The sequence below is a fragment of the Somniosus microcephalus genome, chromosome 12 (assembly GCF_052327205.1).
Source record: "Somniosus microcephalus isolate GS21.2 chromosome 12, FLI_Smic_1.0, whole genome shotgun sequence".
NCBI classification, from domain to species: domain Eukaryota; kingdom Metazoa; phylum Chordata; class Chondrichthyes; order Squaliformes; family Somniosidae; genus Somniosus; species Somniosus microcephalus.
Window position 1 is genome coordinate 36,465,721 of NC_140998.1, and position 5,777 is coordinate 36,471,497.

Below are 5,777 nucleotides of genomic sequence, written 5' to 3' on the forward strand. Positions count from 1 at the left end.
GCTGTGTTTCCTACATTACAACAGTGACTACACTTCAAAAAGTACTTCATTGTAAAGCGCATTGGGACGTCCGGTGGACGTGAAAGGTGCTATAAAAATGCAAGTCTTTATTTTTATCAAAACACTTCATAATTTTGAACACCTCTATTAAATCATCACAAGATCGAAAAATAAAATCCAACAGAAATTCCATTTTGGTGGCTAAATTAGCTTAATAAAACAAATCAAAAATAAAGCAAATGGGATGCTTGGTTATAAAAATCTGTTGAGAACAAATCCCTAAGTGTTCTATAGAAAAGTGCCTTGGGCCGGTGTTGTCCAAGCTTTTGTCGTCATGGGTTTCATAAGTACATAGCATGGAACCTCAAATTAAGTTTAAATCCATGGCCCTAATAATTTGCATGTACCTCAAGTTGCCAATACTAACAGATGTTGCTGTTGGTATTTAGGATTTATAAGGCAGCAGCATATTGAGGAACTGCCCTTTCCAAACTCCAGACCCACAAAATTCAAACAGGACAAAGCAGCAAATAAGCACAAGTAGATCTGATTGCCTTGTCGTCAAGGGCTAGATTGCCAGGCCTCAGGGGCTGCAGCTTGGACACCTTTGCTCTAGTCAGACTGCAGCTGGAGTACTGCATATAGGTGTGGTCACCAGACCCTAGAGGCAGTCATCTTAATGAGTATCAAAAAGAGCAATAGGAGTTTACAACCCACATCAGTGTCCTGAGAGTACTTCCTCTGCACTGCACTGACAATAGACCTCAACCACCGCCTCAGAGAAATACTCCCATTGCACAAGTGCGACTTTCTCATTTGCCACACCAGTCATCTTGTGGCTTATTAACTCGTCACTATCACACGGAGTAGTTGAGGTGAATAGCATAGACGCATTTAAGGGGGAGCTAGGTAAGTAGATGAGGAAGAAAGGAGTAGAAGGATATGCTGATAGGGTGAGATGAAGTAAGTAGAGTGGGAGAAGGTTTGTGTGGAACATAAACACCGACATAATCTAATTAATCTAACTCTGATGAAAGGTCATCGACCTGAAATGTTAACTTTGTTTCTCGCCCCGCAGATGCTGCCTGACTTGCTGAGTATTTCCAGCATTTTCTGATTTTATTAATGACTATTATTTGTTGTGCTATATAGTATTTGTTAACTTTCTCTCTCCTTATCCCAGGGTCGATGAGGCTAGCTGTTGCACTCCTAGAAAGGAAGGAAGATCTTGTATTTGTAAAGAACCTTTCATGCCCCTAGGATGTCCCAAAACATTATTGTTTTGTAGGCAAACATGGCACTCCATTTGCACACAGCAAGGTCCCACAAACAGTGATGAGAGCTGATTGCATAGAATTACATAGAATTTACAGCACCGAAACAGACCATTCGGCCGATGCTGGTGTTTATGTTCCACACAAACCTCCTCCCACTCTATTTACTTCATCTCAACCTATCGACATATCCTTCTATTCTTTTCTCCCTCGTGTACTTAAAGCTTCCCCTTAAATGCATCTATGCTATCCGCCTCACCCACTCCATGCGATAGTGACTAGTTAATTTGTTTTTGATGGTGTGGGTTGACGGATAAATGTTGGCCAGGACACCGGGGAGAACTTTGCTGCTCCTCTTTAAATAGTTACATGGGGTCTTTTACTTCCATCTGAGAGCAGATGGAGCCTTCAATTTAACATATCATCCGAAAGACAGCACCTCTGCAGTGCAGCACTCCCTCGGCCATTGAAGACTGAGATGAGGAGGAATTTCTTCACTCAGAGGCTTGTGAATCTTTGGAATTCTCTACCCCAAAGGGCTGTGGATGCTGAGTCATTGAGTATATTCAAGGCTGAGATCGATAGGTTTTTGGACTAGGGGAATCGAGGGATATGGGGGTCGGGCGGGAAAGTGGAGTTGTGGTCGAAGATCAGCCATGAACTTATTGAATAGTGGAGCAGGCTCGAAGGGCCGTATGGCCTACTCCTGCACCTCATTCTTATGTTCTTATGTTCAACTGGCAGGCTCTGAGGCAAGAGTGTTACCACTGAGCCATCACTGACACCTAAGCTCCTACCATCACTCCAGCTGTGACCAGCTAACCGGTGTGTTCAGAACTAATCTAATCTTCAGGAATGATAGCAGGAAATGTTGCCCTGTGAGGAACCTGTGACCATTCAATTACAGTACCTGAAACGCATCACAGGACAGTGTTTTATGTCCCGCTAGTACAGAAAATTACATTCTAAACAAGGCTGGAGTCTATGGCCTAGAAATTCAGTGCCCTTAGCGCCGATTTTGCGGCGCTAGAGGGCCTAGTGCTGCAATTGGCGCCGGCGCCGAAATTGCCTGGGGCCCTTCCGCCGTGGTAGACCGGTAGTGCTGCGCCGGCACCGATGACGTCATCGGTGTGCGCAGCGTCCCGGTTGCCAAGCCGACGGGCCCCAGCGCCGAAATTCAGTTGCGGCCGCCTCGCCCGTGGCAGCCGCAACTAAGACTCTGGCAACAGAGTCTTACATGACTTTGCGCCGGCGCATTAAAGGCCCCGCGGCGGCCGGCCGCTTTCCCGCCGGCCGCCTGGCCGCAGCTCCCTCCCCGGACTTCCCCCCCCCCCCCCCCCGGAACAGAAGCAAGCCCGGCACTTGTCCGAGGTGCCGGGCTCATTTTTAAAAAGATTTTCGCGGGCCGCGGCCGGGTGCAGGCAGCTCCTCCTTAAGGGAAGGAGGAGGCCTGCACTTCCCGAACCTGCCGCACCGCAGCGGGCGCCGCAGCGCCGGAATAGCGCCGATATTCAGCGCGTAGCGCCAGTTTTCAGGCGCAAACAGCTCTCAGCAGCGCCGGCAGCCGTTTGGGCGCAGAACTATTGAATTTTGGGCCCGACCAGCGCGACTTAGCTCCGGCACTAACTTCCGGCGCTAAAGCCCTGGCTGCGCCAAAACTCAATTTCTAGGCCTTATAACTCTTTGATATGCACGGATTATCATTTTATGTGAAAAGCAGAATTGCAATGAAACATGGGCAGCAAATTCACAAAACACACACGTTGGCGCGATTTAGTTTGCCGAGATGGAAAGGAAAAACTGTGACGCCTAGAAGTTGTGAAATAAAATAACAGAAAGTGCTGGCAATGCACAGTAGGATCCGTCAGCACCTGAATGGGAGAAGATCGGGTCGCGTTGTAGCTGGCACCCTTCACCAGAACAGGTTCAACTCCCATCCCGTATTTCCTGTATTTGAAGGAAATACGATACAGTTCAGATGAAGGGGTAACACCCAAGACATTAACTTGTCTTCTCTTTCCAACAGTGTCTACACTTCAAAAGTACTTCGTTTTGACTCAGTGTATCTGTGTTTTCCTGCCTAACTTTAAGACACAGGCAGAGTGATTCCAACACCACAGGATGTAGATTGTGCAATGAGGTATACGTACTGCTGAAATTAATATCACAGGCACAGTGCCCAGATAGAAACAGCCCATGACGCAGCTCCTGCCTGCCCTCATTATTAATGTATGCCACACTTTTTTCCTCCTATAAAAGCTCTGTATATTCTTTGTACTTGCTACTTATGAGCCCTTATTTATCATAAGAGAGCGATGAGGAGCAAAGATCGGCATCCTTCCAAGTTGATGGTCGGGCATGCCTGCACACTTTAGCAAGCCACAGACTGCTGGATATTCGGATCTGATTTCTGTCTGGTGCAATTTAAACTGACAGTAACAAGAGAGTCACATCATCCAAGTTAATTTAAAAGAAAACCCATCATGGGGAAGCCGGCTTCTTGATGGGAGCAGCCATCTTTGATGCCTCTGCAAGGCTAGGTGTTCAAACTTTATGGCTGGAATTTTGCCTACCTGGGTGGGTCTGGTTAGGGCGGTGGCCATGATGGGTCGCGACCCTGCTGCTGGATCCATCCATCCTGCTGCTGAAAATGCCTTTCCCTTAATAGGGCCTATTAAGCCCGCCCTGCGTGTTACCCGGCCCAATTAAATGGTGCAGGTGGGTCTAGTGACATCATCGATGACGCGTTTTCAGCCGGGACCTTTAAAGGTGCCATGGCCACATTGGATTTGAATGTCAATCTAACATAGTGCTGTCTGTGCACTACAGCATTGGCGTGCTGCAAACACTAACAATGATGGCACAGAAGCAGAGGGCTGTACCCAAGTCGTCCTCTTCCCTGCCAATGGGTGGAAGAGACCTCCCCAGGACAACAAAACAGTCTGGTTAGAGATTGCAGAGGAGGTCCCCAGCAGGGATGTGGTCAGGAGGACCTGGGTGCAGTGCTGCAAACATTTCAATGATCTCATTAGATCAGGAAACGTGAGTACAAAGACACACTCACCTTCATCCTGCTGTGCCTCTCATCACATTCCCATCACTCTGCCTTCCCAAGCCTACTCCTGCACATCCTTACTCACACCAACATACCTTGCTCGTCCACCCATCCCTCTCTCTCTACATTATCACATCCCATCTCACTAGCCACCCCTCACACTCACCCTCATCTTTGTGCAATCATACCAACTAACAACACACAAGGAGGCTTTGGCACCCCGCTCCATTATACTAACCCTCTAAAGAGCTAACCCATTCATTCTTTACACACATTCCATCACTCTCACTCAACCTTCTCTTCTTTCCCTCTTTGCAGGAAAAGAGAGCCCAAAATAAGAGGGAGCGGGGGAGAACCGGCGCTGGCCCTACATCATTTGCAAACCTTACAACAGCAGGGGAGGCTGCTTTAGAAATATCTGGAGTTGCCGAGTAGCTGGAAATGGGAGACGGAGAGAGGGGGACATCTCAGCAACCTGGTGCCATAATTACATATAATACAGCTACATGGCATACAACAGTCACTCATATGGGGACTGAAGTCAGCAGCCACTGAATGGTCATCATGTGCATAATGGTATCTGTACCCATTCTTCATATGACATATCTAACTCCTCTCTTTACTCTCCCACAGGTCCATCAAGAGGCCCCCTCCACTGCCCAGGAGGAAGAGGAAGATGACTCCTCAGAGGAGCCTCCAGCCTCTGAGGGCGCACCATCACCAGACATAAGCACACCCAGCACCAGCGCAGATACGCACACCTGGGTGGGTCCCACGTGAGATATAGTGTTGTCACCTAGTGTTTCATAACTCACAAGTGAGCAAGAGGAGATGATGGAGACAGAGACAGCAGTGGAGACTCCTCACCGGAGGGCGCAGGACATTCCTAGCTCTGCTCAGCTGCATGCAGACATTGAGCTTCGGGGGCCATCCAGAAAGAGGGTGATCCTGGAGGTGCAGGAAGAAGTGCAGGGGGCTCCGAGAGGTTTTGCGAGCGCGATGTCTGCAAATGTTCAGAGAATGGAGGAGTCCATCTCCAACATGCACACCACCGTGTCGCAGGCGATGGCGACTGTAGGCTCCGCCATGGATAGGATGGCCACCTACATGGAACCAGTAATGTGCCACTCAAAGGAGCACATGGTCTCAATTGAGGATAGATGGCTATGTATGGAGAATAGATGGCAGAGGCTCTAGGAGGGATGTCAGTTTAGATATGGGTCCCCTGATGTGCAGCTAGGTGCTCTCCAGCTCCTTGGCAGCAGGGAAATGAGCAGGCTGCCTCTACCTCTGCTGAAGCCACAGGGCTAGCACCTGGTAGAAGCACACGGAAAAGAAAGATGACACACAAGTAGATTCACAAGGGTAGCAACTTGGTTGTTTTATCCAATGTTTATGAAAAGTTTCCGCTAATGTGCTGTCAAACATAAAAATCTTTATTTTCAACA

The 5,777-nt window shown here is 48.3% G+C and overlaps 1 pseudogene; it reads left to right on the plus strand.

Moving 5' to 3' along the window:
- Positions 1-4,902: 4,902 nt before the first annotated feature.
- Positions 4,903-5,526, plus strand: LOC147109119 (uncharacterized; annotated as a pseudogene).
- Positions 5,527-5,777: the final 251 nt, after the last annotated feature.